Source organism: Eptatretus burgeri, chromosome 8, assembly GCF_056783735.1.
Source record: "Eptatretus burgeri isolate ZD-2024b chromosome 8, Ebu_testis_v1, whole genome shotgun sequence".
In the NCBI taxonomy this organism is placed as follows: Eukaryota; Metazoa; Chordata; class Myxini; order Myxiniformes; family Myxinidae; genus Eptatretus; species Eptatretus burgeri.
In genome coordinates this window covers 90,058,522-90,075,503 of record NC_140968.1, presented here as the reverse complement: position 1 = coordinate 90,075,503, position 16,982 = coordinate 90,058,522, and the positions used below count along the sequence as shown (strand labels likewise).

The following is a 16,982-nucleotide window of genomic DNA, read 5'->3' as shown; positions in this document are numbered from 1 at the left end:
GCTGCACCGCATTCACCAGTCCGTTTGTCCTCACAGGTTCAGTCTTGGCTCATGAATTCCCCAAATGGGAAAACTCTCAGTCTCAGCTATTGCATTTACCGACTTGTTTGACACCTGGGAGGTGTGTAGTTTCAGCACCGAGCAGCACAGAGCTGTACTTGTGAATGCAGTTTAAGCTTCTAGGATGGCTGCCTCCTTATTGGTCCATCTTGTAGCCATGCGATGCTCATTGGGTGAGGAGTCCAGCTCCCACAGTGCTGCCGGCGACCAAAGCAGCACATCAGTTGTAAACGTCGTCACGGGGGGAGGGGGGGGTCCGCACTGCATTATGATGTTTTTGGTTGATTTGATTTGTAGTTTCTGCATGGATCTGCGCAACTTTATGATGTTGTTGGTTGATTGGATTTGTAATGGTGGTTTTATAATGTTGGTTTTGTGGTGTTGGTTGTAATGTTGAGTGTTCCCAGCATGTATGGATGCGCTGCAGAGGTGCGGAGAGAGATTGGGAGAGAGGAAGATAGAGAGGATTTCGATACACAAGATAATCACAAAGTAGTTTAAATTTTCGACATGAACACAATGCCTTTCCCTTTCCACTTATATGAGGAGAGAGGTAGTTCAGCGAAACAAAATTACGACAGATATACTGTAACTACATGAGGGATTCCGTATGTGTTGGTACTTGTCTCCCCGGGGTCTCCGAAAATCCTCACAATATGTTACCTTGACCAGTAATGAGAAGAATAATCCAATCAGACAAGATATTCCAAAGTTCTGCAAAAATTAAAATCACGTTTGAATGATTTTCTGTTATTACCTCCGCCACCAAAGGGGGACGGAGGTTATGTTTTCACCCCTGTCTATCTATTTGTCTGTCTGTCTGTGAGCAGGATATCTCAAAAACTTTAGGACGGATTCGGACGAAACTTGGTGTTCAAGTTGTGTGTGTGACAAGGAAGAATTGATAATATTTTTGTGACGGTTCAGATCCGGATCCAGATACTGGAATTTTTTAAATGATTTTTCACCATTGAGATATAGGGCGATTAACGATTATCTCAAAAATCATGGACGGATTTGGGCAAAACTTGGTGGACAAGTTGGGTGTTTGACAAGGACGAATTGATTGGATTTTGGTGAGAATTTTTTTAATTTTTAAAAGTTGTTCTTCACCATTGAGAGATATGGAGCCAAAAATGATGTATTGTATCGCATGCTATTTCAAAAAATTATGGACGAGTTATGGCAAAGCTTGGTGGATGAGTTTGTTATGTGATAAGAACAAGCCGATTCAATTTTGGTTCAGGTCCGGATCTCGATCCGGACCATCAGTGGGTTAAAAAAACGTAAACTGTTCAGCCTGGTGGAGGTATGCGCTCTACGGAATGCTATTCTCGTTATCTTTCAAAAACAAAAATTCGTCTTTTCTTTAATGAGGAACATTAAGTTTCATCTCTTTTCATTTAGACAGTTTTGAGGTAGTACAGCCAAAACTATGGAATGTAGATTTGCACAAAATAGCAATACTGCCCACACTGCACAAGATGTTCAGCCAAGGATCAAGGCACATAGCAACACTGGTAATGGTGAGTCTTGCAAGTGACAAATCTTTACTGAGGGAAACATTGAACAGGCCACACTGCACAGGTATACATGCAAGATGGGGTGTTTTGTTCATGAAGTATGTGGTGATAATTCTTTGCACTGTGCTGCTTGATAATGATTGTGTTTAAACGATGCCGAAGTAAATCTCACTCACATTTAAAATTCCGTGTTGTAAATTAAGTCCAATTGATGATTAATCTTTGCATCATCTTTCCAGCTGTTGATGAGGAAGGAGGGATTTATTTGATGGTGTCAAATGCAAAAAGTAGAGGAGGTTCATTCGACGTCGTCTCGGCTGTTCAGGCAAACAAATGAAATCCACTTCACTCAATAGTGTCGGTTATGTTGAACAAAAGCCACTATCAAATATTGGCGTGTCGAGTGACTTGTGAATAGGGATGAGAAAAAGCTTGTAAGGAAAGGCGTGTGAGCGACTAACCTGTCATTGGTGACAAGCTCCTGTTAAGTGCACCTTGCGGTATCCGCTGCGTCTATTGGCTCTTTGGAAGGACTTCTCTGGCTGCTGGTGTTGATATGTTTGCTTTATTACCAATATTAGCAAAATGTAAAGAAGACTAGCCGGGAGGTGACGATGGTTCGTGGGCATTATTGAACAATGCCACGATAGGTACAATTGAGTTAGTGGAAGCTTTTGAGGAAGCCCTACCGTAAAAACCTATCTCTTCTGTCAAAATTGACCAAATCAAATCGGATTTTTTATATGTTGTAATTATGGACATTATGCACAGCTTCTAGGAAATGAAATTGCGAGAAAAAAAATCGAGAAAAAAATAAAATAAATAAAAGTTCAAGTGGGCGTGGCTCCACCCACAAGGGGTGTGGGATGCCCCTCATACAAAAAGACACAACTAGACCGTGATATCTAGCTTGTGTCCAAGTTTCATCAAGATCGCATCAAACGTCACGGAGCTATGCTCTGGAGAGAGTCACAAACAGACAGACTAGCCGGAAGGCGACATGGGTGGTCACTATATAATTGCATACTAGTCATACAGTTTTTGACGGATTGGGCTGAAATTTTTTGACAAAGAGGTTGATGATAGTGCGCATAAAAGCATGGAAGCCGATTTTTGATTTTCCAAAAAAAAATATTTTTCGGATTTTTTTCCAAAATTTCAAAGTCCCGTTGCGAGGCTACGGTGGCGTCCCCAGCAACGGTGCTCAAAAACATACAACTAGATCCTGGTATGAATCTACCAGTCAAGTTTCATCAAAATCGGTTGACTCCTCTGGCCTCGAGAGCTGTCCATTACATACAAACAAACAGACAAGCCGGAAGGCGACATGGGTGGTGGCTACGTAATTGCATACCAGTCATACAATTTTTGACGGATCGGGCTCACATTTTTTGACAGAGGTTTATTATAGTGCGCATAAAAGCACGGAAGCTGATTTTTGATTTTCGAAAAAAATTATTTTTTTTAGGTTTTTTCAAAGTCCTGTTGCTCGGCAATGGTGGCGTCCATAGGGCACGCTGCAAGCTACTAATGTGTCATGGACAAGCTCTCAGTGGCTCTTTATGTCATATATTGGCTCATAATGTTCACACTTTTACTTTCTTGCCACTATTGGCAAAATGTAAAGAAAATGGTGACAAACATTAATTGTGGCTCTTTTTGACGAGTTGGGCAATTGTCATTATAAATATATAGTTTTTGCTGCAGGTGGGAGCAGTTGATTTGGTGAGAGATGATTGATTACTCTTTGCTAATTGCAGGTGAGAAATATAATTCAGCCGAGAAGATTAATAATGACAGAGGCTGTCTTGCTTCTGGCATTTCATGTAGTAAGGTGCTCGCAACTTCTATCTTCAGTGTTTTATTCATCACCGTTGTTGATGACGCACCAAAACTAGCAATTAAACCAGTCTGGCTGATGAATGGTTCCACAGCTTTGGAGTTCCCTGCATTTGTCACGTGCCAATGTTTTTGCGATTGAACCGCTCAGGTTGGGTTTAGAAATGGCAATGAGCTTGCTTGCGGCTCATTTTGACAATGTGGAAAGTTGTTGCATACGAGAGTGAGTCGAAAAGTATCCACAGTCGTTTATTATCCTCGCCAAAGGAGACGGTATTGCATTTGGGTCCGTTTGTCTGTTTGTCCGCACAGAACTTTCGTGTTTTTCTCCGCAACCGCTTGTCGGATTGAATTAAATTTTCACCGTTGGTGCGACTACTCATGTAGAATATTTTAGCGATAATTATGACATCATAGGTCATGGGGTGTGGCAGCCATATTGGAAAAATGGAAAACTTTGGACCTCTATCTCTGAAACCGCACCAAGGACAAAATTGAAACATGGCACATGGCAAGTACTCTTCATGCGGAATGAGTGTGATTTTTTTTTTCAAGACGTCATGGGTGGCTTCGTTATGATGTCATAATTGCATATGTAGAATGCCACATCCTATCAGTATGAAAATGTTTGAGGGTCATCTCGGGATGAAATGGTCCACTCGGTCACGTGATTCGGCAGCCATGTTGTGTTTTAGAGAAACCTTCAAAAATCTTCTTCTCTGAAATGACTGAACAGACCGAGACGAAACTTTACACATATGACTTCCTGTCCATGAGGAATAAAAGGTTCACACGGTTGATGTCATACGTCATATGGTTTGGCAGCCATATTGGATTTAACCTTAAACCTATAAAAATACACCACTCAAAAGAAGGCCTGGCATGGGTCTGCAATCTCTGATTGCTCTTTTTTTGTGAAAACTGTTGTGTTGACTACATTGCTTGTTGTACTTGTAGGTACACGCATGAACTGTCTGCGCCATTGTGAAACAGTTTCAACCTTGAGCAGTCAGGAGTTGTGTCATCGTAAGGTAGTTAACAAGACCGCTCCGCTGTCCATTTGCATCAAAGAAGAGCAGCGTGCAGGGACATGATTTTTTTTGGGCTGAAGGTGTACTAGGGGCAGAAATCCATCAGTCTTTCAGCACAATATGGGAACAGTGCTTTACCGCAGCAGATTGTGTATGATTGGATTTCCATATTCAAAACCGGTCGCACAAGTTTCACTCTTGATGAACGATCTGGACACCCATCTACATCCACAACAGAACAAAACATTGAACAAATCCACACCACGATTCTGGATAACCAACGGTCAACTATTGACAAAGTGGCACAACATCTGAACATCAGTCATGGTTGTACATATTAAATCAACAACTGAATTGGCTTTCATAAAGTTTCTACAAGACGGATTCCAAAACAACTCACAGGAGAGCACAAGCACAACCGTGTGACAATCTGCCAGAGCTTTATTAACCGCTTTCGTCATTAAGGGAATGGTTTTCTTTGTTTTTTTTTGGAGACGCGTTGTCACTGGAGACAAGATGTGGCTCCACCATTATGAGCCAGAGAGCAAACACCAGAGCATGGAGTGGAAACATCCAACATCACCAATCAAAAAGAAGTTCAAAAGTCAACCATTGGCTTGAAAAGTGATGTTCACACTTCTCTGGGACTCACAAGACCCAAACAGTGGCCATTATTGTGAAATGCTCCAGGACCAGCTCAAACCAGCTATTTGATGGAAACACTGAGGGCTACTGTCAAAAGATGTTGCATTGTTGCATGACGATGCCCGTCCACACACTGCCATCCATACTGTGGAAACCCTCCGACAATTGAACTTTGTGGTGTTGGAACATCCTCCATACAGTCCTGACCTGGCCCCTTCGGACTTCACCTGTTTGGTCCACTCAGAGATGCTTTAAGAGGCCACCACTTTGCCAGTGACCAACACGTGAAAGAAGCGGTGCATGTGTGGCTCATCACTCGGCCAAAAACGGTTTTTTTCTGTTGGCATACAGAAACTTGTGAACCGATGGAATAAGTATGTTGAAAAGCAGGGGGACTATGTGGAAACGTGATGCTCTTGTACATGCTCAATTGTGGTCTTAATATTTAAATAAAAATGTATTGCGGATAATTTTTGACTCACCCGTCTTGTATATACCGGGTTTAAAAAAGTCAACTGTCATCTGCTCGCACTTGTTTCTGCAGGTAAAGGATTACACGTCACTTTTATGTCTTAAAAAAAATGAGTCGGCCATTCTGTACTGGAATGCTGGACCAATTCCAAATTTGTGCTGTCATCCATGGGGGCACTGCATCGACGACATAGTTATGCCCCCAAAATTATGCAACGAACAAATTAAATTCACAAACGTAATCAGATAAAAACTCAGAAAATATAAACAGCAAGTTTCCATCGAACCTCCTGTTAGTTAGCCTATGTCAAACGAACCACCACTTTAGTGAGCTTCGATTCTTCTGGATAAATAAATTTCAGATCAGGCAGCTGAAAGGCAAACATTTGGCAATTTTGCCATCTTGACACTCTAAAGCAGGGGTTCCCAAACCCAGGGTCGTGACCCAAACTTGAAACACCCCCCCTCAAAATCTGTTTTTGAGGGGGGGTTTCATGTCAAAAGCATTTTCTATGACAATTTTTATCATAGGTACACTAGGTACCAGTATCATTTGGGTTGCGAGGCAAATGTGATTTCAAATTTTGGGTCATGGACAGAAAAGTTTGGGAACCACTGCTCTAAAGCGACCAACAGCAACCATTGGAAATGGAATAGACACAAGATATTATTGCGATTACTATTCTTAACCAATGTGTAAATGTAGGTTATTAAAAGAGTTGACGCACAATCGTTTCCCTTTAGCTCGAACTCCCATGCCAACGGATCTACTGTAGAGGGCTATACTCAGTTTGAACATGAATTCTAAAAGCAATGTTCTGAGCTAATAGACAGAAGTTCTGCCTTTGCAGAAGCAGGAGAAGCTCAGAAACAGAGGAGGCTTGCTTTGGAAGCTTGGCACAAAAAAATTGGCTCAGGGTGAGTTAGCAGAGCACGTGATCGACCGTACAACGCCTTACATCCCCACTAAATTAGAAGAATGTAGGAAAGGCAACACAAACATGTGGTTACTCTAAATGTATAAGGATAACACAAAGTTGCACCAATGAAAATGAATTTTATTACAGCCTTTGCCATTACTTTGTTTCTGAGCCACTGGAATGGTTTGTGTACAAAAATAATTCCCACCACTTGCCTGATGCCCCGACCCCTTTTATCATCTTTTTCCCCATCATTCCAAATCAAATCCAACCCCCCCCCACCTCCTCCATACACATTGCAATTCCAATTGGGACATTGAACTGAGTTGCTTAACATTGAATATAAACAATGGGATTGAGTGCAAGATATCTATTTAAACTTTTACACATCTTGTAAGGATATATATATATATATATATATATATATATATATATATATATATATATATATATATATATATATGTATTTGGGTTTATGTTCTACGTGAGTGTGTGCAAGGGTTTCCATTTGAGTGTGAGTGTACAAGTCAATGTGTGTGTTCACATGAGTGTGTGCAAGAGTTAAAGGTACCACAAGATAACCTATTTTTATGGAGTTGGCATCAGCACACAATATATACAGAATACCATGTACATTTATCGATTATATAATATGAAGTATGGTGTATCTCAGTGCGTTTGGAGGTCTGCCATTTCCAGTGGTCGCTTCCCGCGCTGCATCGGCTGACCAACGCAACCCAGTATGCTTTGGGGGAGGTAGGAGGGAGAAATACTGGTGTCTAAGGTGTGGTGTGCAATATGGGTGGGTGCGGTGTCGTGCCAGAGGAAATTGATTGCGAATCAGTGGGATGCTCTTTTGTGCGTCCAAAGGGGACGAGATAGAGGAGTGGAAAGAGAGAGAGGAGAGAAGATGCGTGAGGCAAAAGATCCCTAGCCTAGTGTATAGGTCTGTGAGTGTAGCGTGTACCTCCGTGGGACGCTCCGCTTGAGCATTCCCACCTCAGGAGTTGGCGCGTTATGTCATGCTCAGTCACTTTGTGGGGGTTCGTGAAAAACGTGAGCTCCGCACTAATCCCAGAAGAACGTCTGTTGCACAACAACCATGAGTTTAGATCCAGCGATGGGCAAACAACGAGAAGCAGTGAAGAAGAGGGTGAGGCAGACAGGCGAAAAATTGAGGGCGGGTGGCTCCACGATCCGCCTTTTATAAGCCTCGGGCGAAGGGTGGGGTGACGACCCGAATCCTGCTTCTCTATTGGGCCACAGCTGTCCTAGCCACGCCATGCCAGGCTCCTGGGGCCAGAAGCGATCTCATTCGCACATCGGGCACAACACAGCCTTAAGCTCCATACTGAACTCCCGGACCACTCTTCCCGCGATCCCCCCCCCCGCCCCCTATCCTGCCATGTTCTGGTGACTGAGCGAGGGTCGTCTCAATTCCACGTGCCCATTTGGGGCACCCTCGGTGAGATGCGGTTGGTACTGCTAAGGTCCGTTGCTTGTCCCTGCATCACGTGGTCTGAGTTACCTTGAGCCATGCAGCACGATTGTTTAGTGGTGAATTGTATCAATACAGAGGTACATGGAGGCACAGGAATATTTTTCCCATGTGCCGGAGGTGTTGGTGGTCGAGGTGGTAAGCGAGGGGTGAGCAAGGTGAGGTGCTGTTGGATATTGGCGCACAGATTTGAATGAAATGGCGCACCATGCGCGTGCTGTACAGTATCTATTGTGTTTCTTTCACGGGAGGCTGTGCGGGTGCTTGTTATTCATATTGTGTGTGTTTGTTTGTTTGCCTGATTTGATTTGTACCATAGCTAAAAGGAGAGGGTTGGATGGAAATCAAAAGATAGATATAATTAGACCGAGCTATTAAACCCACGCAACGCATTTCATCCCATTAACCCATTGGATATGAGAGGAAGGTCTGACTGCATGAAGACTAAATAAATAACTACCTGGGGATCACTGTATGTTGGGTGCCACTGCCATAGATGCATGCAGTTTTGCAGAACCGCAACAATATGTTCCTTTCGATGTTCAAAAATTCCTTTCCAGAATTTTTCTTGCTTTTCTTTTACAGGGGGAGTTGACATTTTGCTTTTGCTTCCCTAATTCACTGTAGAATCTCTTCTGGTTACTCTCAAACATGTGGTTTTGTTTTCTCCTGTGTGCTTCCTCCTTGTTTTTTTATTTTATTTTTTTTATTTTCCTTGCTGTCATTCCTATTTTGAGTTTGTTTTCAGCACCCAAGCACTCGAGGTCTTTGTGTTCGATTTTGTATTTGTTCTTTATTCTTTAGATTCTCTTTTTTAGTTTTGGGTTTGTTTCCTTTCCTGAACTGTTGTATCTGACCTACTTCCTTCCTCAGTTGTGGGGTGTGTGTGTGTGTGTGTTTGCAGGCGTGCACGCGTGTGCTCAAGTTGCTAGTTGCTGGCTGCTATCTCCACACGTCGGTCCAAGGTGAATGCTTTTTGGGAATCGAACTGACTGCATTTTTATTATTTATCTTCCATATGTAGAATGGCGAAGAATACGCAAAGGCTCCACAATTACAATGATAGTGAAAGTTGTCATCGCAGGATCCTGAATGACGTCAAATATGGGAATGAGGCCACTTATTCTGATGTATCTACCATTCACTCTATTACAGAGCATTGGTGCTGCTGAAGCAGTTTCTTTGCTCGGGGTATACTGGGTGGTTTGCCATTGGCTCCACAGCAGTAGTTTGGGCAGGCATTTGGAATTTCTTCATGGTGCCCGTGATAGCTCGCTCACTCTTCACTCTTCACATATTTAACGTCCACCATCTGATGCTGGTAGATGGGAGAAGGAATGTTACATACATTGATTAATCACACTGCCTGTGAAACACTGAGTTTATCATCAGAGTTTTTTTTTTTAATTGCAGTTCATAGCTCAGCTGAGATTGAAACCCAGGCTAGTCAACGTAGCGGCGAGTGTGCATACCTCGTGGCCATCTTGCCAGCCCCTGGATGATTTACTAAAGTCTAAATAACCTGATCTTGATCGGGTGACTGATCTTGTAAGCAAATACTGCAAAGTGCAGCATAGATCCCTCTCCATCCCCAACTTATCCCCTCATACCCACTACCCCCTGAACACTGTGATTTTTGCACCCCAGAAGGTAAAGAAAGATTTGGCCAGCCTTGACTCTGCCTCAGAGATACCCACAGATGGCATTGTTCCATGTTCTGAAATTCTAGCTGCTGTGCTGCTCTCACTAATTTCCCCTCTTGCAAGACAGCCAACATTACTCCAAAAACACATCATTCAAGAGGTGAATCAAGCCTGGCCAGACTTCCTGGACTTATGCAGGCAACAAGGATCATCAAACGAACCCACCTGTCCATTTCTATCATCAACCACTGGAAGAAGTTTAGTCACTGAAAGTTCTTCGTCTCTCCATCAACTGCAACTTATCCTGGACAGACTATGTATCAAAGCTAGCTCCCAAGCTATCGTTAGACCGGGCCTCCGCCATTGTGCCCACCCCTTCCTTGGTAAACCTGAACTTACAGCCTGCCATGACAATCTCATGACTGCCTCCTTGTAGGCCATAGCTCATTGGAATGTGTTTCCCATATGGGTTGGTGCCCCTGCTTCACACCTGTCTCTCCTGGATGCTGTGGAATCAAAAACTCACAAAATTTAAACTCGTTGCTCACCTTCTTACCTTTTTTATTTTTCTACTTATGGTACCTCCTTCCTCGATGTATTCCCTCCCATGCTTCCCTCCTTCTGTTCAAGTTGGCAACACACCACCACCTGCTCGGTAATCATACATTCCTACCCATGATCTTTTCCATTGTCATTAACTCTGCACATCTATTTCCTTTCCATTTATTCTCTCTTCATACTCTTTCTTCATCCCCTTTTTGCATCCACATGTTATTCCACGGCCCCACTTATTTTTGTCTGTGGAACAGGGTATCTTAAAAAAGGATGGACCGATTCAGACGAAATTTGGTGGGCAGGTTGGGTGTGTGACAAGAACGACATGATTACATTTTGCTGAAGATCCGGATCTGGATAGTGGAATTTTTTAAGTGTTTCTTCACAAGCTAATGAGTCCACAAACTAATGCCAGCAGACGGGATGCCCAGTTTAACACACTATGAAATAACTATTCTAATTTCTGCCCCATTTACCCCAAAGGCCAGATCTGAAACAATATTAGTGCCCATTACAAGTTGCCCTCATATAGACAAGACTGAGTGGGCGAGACATATTACCCCCCCCCTCCCCCACCATTCATCAAAATCGTAAGTGAACCAGCAGGTTTTTGAAATAATTCATCAGTAGTATTTAAGTAGATAATTTTCTTGAGACCTTCACGGTTTATAGAAGCTTATAAAGATTTTTTTTTCATTAACTGCAAGGACATTAGTAGACAATGGACAAACACATGGTATGTGGGATTTTAAGCCGGGTTCATGACATCATGAGTCAGGAAGTTTGATGAGAATAGTAACAGACAAACCCATATAATGTCCAGTGAATACAAATATGATACCATTGCCTGTAGCCAGACTTGAACACACAACCTTTGCAAAGTCATTTCAGTGATCTCACCACCATTCACCAACATACTGAGCCACCACCGCTTTTATTTTGTTTTCAAGAAAATTATATATACTACAATGATAACTGAGCCCCAAGATAGCAAAGTGGGATTTATTTTTTCCACATTCAGAGGCCAAATTGAGTTCTGATAATGATTCTTGTTTATTGTGATTTCAATGCGTGCTGAATAGGAAACCTCAACATTGGGTCCATTTTGTTCCAACATGTTATGTTGATATGCCAGTTTGCTTCTCAGGGGCTCATATTGTCCTTGGTGTCATTAGTCAAAATCCGTTTTCTATTTCCAACCAGCTGTATTTTTTTTTTCTGTGATCCATTAAGCCGTTTGTTCTCCTATAAACAAGGTACATAGTGTACAAGTAATCGAGAATTGGAATGAAACAGAGGTGATGCATTCAATAAAGGGTGTAAATATAGGTCGCACAACACTGCTCTGATTATTCAAACTGTAAACTTATCCACCATAAACATGTGAGAGGAGGTATATATTTCTCGTCCATTCACTCCTGAGCCTGCCAAGGGTTATTGCTGGATGCTACAAAACTTTTATTTGATATATAGTGTTATTTTTTCTATTTTAGCAAAAAATGTCCGTGTCACATTGGTTTGTATGTTTAATGATCCTGCAATGTACTTTTACATCGTGAACTTTGTTCCATTTACCTGTCCAACCAATAGCAGTAATGTAGACGTGGTTTAAAAAAAATCTAGTTTCTACCAATCATTTTGCCCAACATGACGACGTGTCTCGAGGACCTCTCTCTCACATGATGAGGAGATTAATGAAGGGCTTTTACTTCTGGCAGCTCACCATCTTACACCATCCATCCATTGGGACCGTATTCTGTACAGAGCGCCGGTGCTGCCGAAGCAGTCTGCTGGGCTATTGAGCACAATCATGGACTAGTCACCACTCCGAGCTGGTACTCATTTTGGTGCAATCATGTACCGAGCTGGTACTCATTTTGGTGCAATCATGTACCGAGCTGGTACAGTCATGGACTAGTCATCCCAGCAAGCGGGTACTCATTTTGCCAACCTCGGAAGGATCATGGGCTGTGTCAACCCCACCTAGTATTAATTCAATGGGAAGGCGGGATTTGAACTCAGGACTCTAGGATGCCAAGCCCACCATCCTAACCATTAAGCCAACATCAGGCATAACAAAGACCCTTAAAACCCCGAAGACCCTTAAGTCTCCTTTAAGTCCCCGAAGCTTCAGCAAATATTGTATTCCACTTCAAATTGCATTGAGAAGGAAACTCCAAGGAGGAAAAACTGGAAAATTAGGAGGGATTTGGGTGGAGCTCTTTCAACCGCTTCTTCCTCGTTTGCCCTTCTTAGCTCTTCCGACTACTTTCTTGTGAAAGCCCATTTATATATGGCCATTGCAAGGAAACAACCTCAATGACGCATAATATGGGTGTTCGCACATGCCAACTGGTAGTTATTGCAACCTGCCCCTCTCAAAAGTATTGGGCTACTATCTCCAAAGCACCTGATATAATGATTTATACTTTCTCTCATGCACAGGTATATTCCATCCTTCCTGAGGCTATCCAATCCATCATCAAGGCCTGGGTACCCTAAGTTATGTGGACAGGGAGTTGAGGTCAAGTATCTTGCTTTCTCAATAGGGAACCCACACCCTTGTCTTACTTCTTGCCTGGCAGCTCACCATTTTACACCCTTGTGGAAATGATTCATGGACTTGAGTTTCACTGGCGTTAAACAGGAGTACACTGTAGTTTCGCTAGAATTCACTGGAGTTCACGGGAGTTTGCTTGAGGTCATTGGAGTTAAACCACAGTCGCAGCACTATCTTCAGCAACGCATTTCTTCTCTTGACGAAAGAAGCTTCATACCACGAGCCGCGATCTCCAGTGGGTTTTCACTCCTTTTAACTGCGGGACTTCCATCATCGAACCCCTTTTTGGGAACAGCTTATTCCCAGGGGCACTGGACTTTTATGAAACCTGCTTCATCCGAGTGAATCATATTACCTCAAGGACTTGATGCCGAATTGGCTCACTGGTGATACGCCATCGTTTTTCTTGCTTTTTATTGAACTCGTGATTGTATTCACACACACTCAAGTTTAACACTTTTTGAGACACCACTCAGACCTGGATGAAGTCATCAACCTTTAGCGGTGAGTAGAAGTTATTAACTCAATTTTCTATAATTCCATTTGACCAATGTTCTCGTGATACTGACCACAGGGTTAAACCCCATAACTTGTGTGGATTTTTCTTGTGTCTTAAAATCTCTTTTTTAATAATTTGTCCCATAATTTTTCTCATGTCGACCAATATTTTTTCTTACTTTTTATGTAAAAGTTAATTGAAGCTATCTCATGCCATTTCCTTGCATGTAATCTATGTAAAAGCTACCAACTAAATATTAGGCAATGAAAAATGTGATGGCACATAAAGAGTTGAACACAACCACAGAGCTGTCAGACCGTGCAGGTCTTTCGGCTACCAGGAAAGAGCTGAACTAGAACTGCCCACCAATCCTTTTTGTTTAGCCTCATAAAAGAGTTGCTCCAAAATTAACTCCAGCATAAAAGATGACGTCCTGCCGGTCCTGCTGCAGCAGCAAAACCACTTTTTGGAAGTCATGCTCCAGTATAATAGAACACTTCCTGAAGGTCATGCTCCAACATAAAAGACCATTTCCTTCAGGTCCTGTTCAACCTAGAAGAACACTTCCTGGAGGTCCTATTCCAGCATAAAATGCACTTCCTGCAGGTCCTGTTCCAGCATAAAAGACCATTTCCTTCAGGTCCTGTTCAGCATAAAAGACCACTTCCTGCAGGTCCTGCTCCAGCATAAAAGACCACTTTCTGCAGGTCCTGTTCAGCCTAAAAGAACATTTCCTGCAGTTCCAGCATAAAATACCACTTTCTGCAGGTCCTGCTCCAGCATAAAAGAGCACATCTTTCAGGTCATGCTCAGCCTAAAATAACACTTCTTGGAGGTCCTATTCCAGCATAAAAGATCACTTCCTTCAGGTCATGTTCCATAATAAAGGACCACTTCCTTCAGGTTAGGTTCAGCCTGAAAGAATACTTCCTTCAGGTCCTGTTCCAGTATATAAGACCACTTCCTGAAGGTCCTGTTCTAGCAGAAAAGTCCACTTCTTGTAGGGTCCTGATCACTGATCGCAATGCTAACTGGATGGGGTGCCTAACATTAATTGGTAGTGCGGTCCTGAAGCCACCGTAAGTATTCCATCTGCCATATTCCTTCTCCCACAACACAGAAAATCACATTGGCATCAATACAAATACTTACTTGCTTCAAGGTGCATATCCCCTCTGAGAATTCCACCTTCCTGCTTGATTTTTCTCCTTTCCCACTTGATTTTATTCCATTTCCAGGTTGAAAAAAGCATTGTTATCGTGTTTGAAATGCCATCATGTGCTGCTTATGGTTGGGAAAAACCATGACGGTCATGATCCAAGGAGAAGAGGAATTACATTTCATCGGTAAGTGACATTCACCTTATTTACTAACAGTCCCACTCATTCGTTTTGGGAGAGCAGAGATAGCAGACAAATTGCTTTAAAAAAATCCAGTTAGTGTAGAGATCAGTGGTCCTGATCCAGCATAATGGAATACGTCCTGCAGGTCCTGTTCCAGCATGAAAGAACATTTTCTCCAAGTCCAGATGTAACCCAGCTCATTGGATGACATCATATCCCCAGGTTTTGGTAAACCTTTACATACCAGATTGGAACTTTGTCGAAATCTCCAGAACATTCTTAAAGTTTCATTCATTTTAATATTAATGTGGAAAAGCCTTAAGGCATGAGCAAAACACTTCAAACTCATTTTTTTGAGAATAAACATTTTTTAAGATGCCACAACAGCATGGTTCAAAACAATACGAACATGACATTATCCGTGTATCTAGTAAGTTGCAGGGTCTTGTCAGAATAGGTTCTTATTAAGAGAAAAATAAAAAAATAAATCCAAATTTGTCGTGCTGGGGTCCATGAGGGGTCCATGAGGCCATTGGTGGGATTTGTGGAGGTGTGGGTGTAATATAGGTTTTCCACCACCACCAAATGACGTCACACCTCAGGTCACCGCATGTCGGAAGCAATCATTCATGGAAGGTGAGGCGGGCAACTCTGCTGTGTTAAGATGGACATTTATTCCATCTGAAAAATACCAAACAAAATGCATTTTGTCAGTCTTGGCTTTCCACAGCTGTCGGGTGCATCCTGTGGCTGCTGGTTGCATCATTTCCTGGGGGCGTGCCTGGGCCGCTGATGCAGTGCTCTCTACTCATTTTGCCGACCTCGGGAGGATGGCTTGTCCTATCAAAGTTATCCTCTGAAATGTATATCTCAACCATCATCATAACTTAAATTATAATTACCCAAATCAGTCATTTATATTCCTAATACAGTGTCCACTGCACGTTTACTACGGATATCATAGTCGGACATAGTGGTCTGCAAATTTTGGGGGATTCGGAAAGGACCGGCACACCCAAAAACGTTGAGAACCACTCTTCTAGTCCAAGCAAGCAATGGCGTGTATTATTTGTTTTCGATCTGCCCCTGATGGGATATTATACCCACGTGCCTGGTGAACCGGTTCCAACAGAATGGCTGCTTAGTTTGTTAAGTTTTGCACATTCTTTGTTTGATTTCTGCAGAAGATTTTACAAAAACAGATGGAGAAATAAATTAACATAGCCAAGCAAATGCATGCTTCATCGGCCCCACTTCACTCCAGTCTCTTGGGCCACAATGGACGGCAGTGGTTTAGGTTTAGACTTGAAGCATCCAGCATGTCTGGCTCCATAATTCGTGTGAGGCATTTCAACAGAACCAGGCCTACGAGCCCCTGAATAACTTTAATCTGCCATCCAGACGCCGCTACTCCTGCCTTTCATGAGATACAGGCACAAGCACATGCGAGGAATTCAATGTGGTGCAAGGGCCATGCCCGACTTTCACAAGTCTGTCCCGCGTGATTCAGCAGGGGCCTCTCTCTGTGGACAATCACGTCCTGGCATGCCTTGAGCTGCAACCAAACGCGCGTCCAAGTGTAAACGGAACCTTCGCCACCCCCACCTCCTCACTTTCTTACTCACTCTCTCACTTCCCCAGTCCATGTTTGGAAGCCATTTCCGCTCCCTTTCCTCCCCGATCCTCTTCTTTCAGCCAATTCCTCCCACAGTACTCTTCCTCATGAAGGACCACCTCGTAAGGAACATTTAATGGCAAAACCATTTCCGACCAATATTTTTGCTTGCTCGTTCATCGATTTGGTCCCACCGTGGATCTCTTGTTTAATAGCCACAGAATGTTCACAGTCTACCATGAATTGTTTGGGTGGGGGGAAGTTTGGGGGTGAAGATTGAGGTGGAAGAGCATCAATGAAACTCATTGCCCAGTCATGTCTCCAGGCCACAACGGCAGGTGCAGCAAATAACTCTCACTTATCTGCAGCAGCTGTTTTCCAAATTCCTCCAGGAAGGATTGAAGATTGTTTTTCGTCAATAAATAAGAGGCGAGTATTTATTTACCTGGTGATGATGACAACTAAACGAACAATTACAATAACGATCTGAAAAAAGAAATTCCAATTTTGTCATGTAGTTTTGGTCTGCATTTTGGAGTCTTTATTTGTTTTTGGAGTTTTTAAAGAATGATGCGATGCTTGCATTGGACAGGTCCCATGGTCCGTGTCACAAGCAATTACCATCATGTGCGATGGTTGACAAAGCAAGGCGGATGTGGCGCAGAGCGTCTCGTCGCTCCCCCCCCCCTTTCGCCCACCACTGACACATGCCTGGATTTTTTCTCCAGATGCCGTGCGTTTTCCTCTCGCCGGATTTATGGAATTTTGGAAAACAACTTT

At 42.9% G+C, this 16,982-nt stretch overlaps 1 long non-coding RNA gene across 1 annotated transcript; it reads left to right on the top strand.

Annotated features, from left to right (window-relative positions):
- Positions 1–6,989: 6,989 nt before the first annotated feature.
- LOC147022250 (uncharacterized) lies at positions 6,990–16,803 on the top strand. Its single transcript, XR_015061130.1, has 3 exons — positions 6,990–13,917; positions 13,952–14,590; positions 14,733–16,803. It is a non-coding gene; the product is annotated as an uncharacterized LOC147022250 (long non-coding RNA).
- Positions 16,804–16,982: the final 179 nt, after the last annotated feature.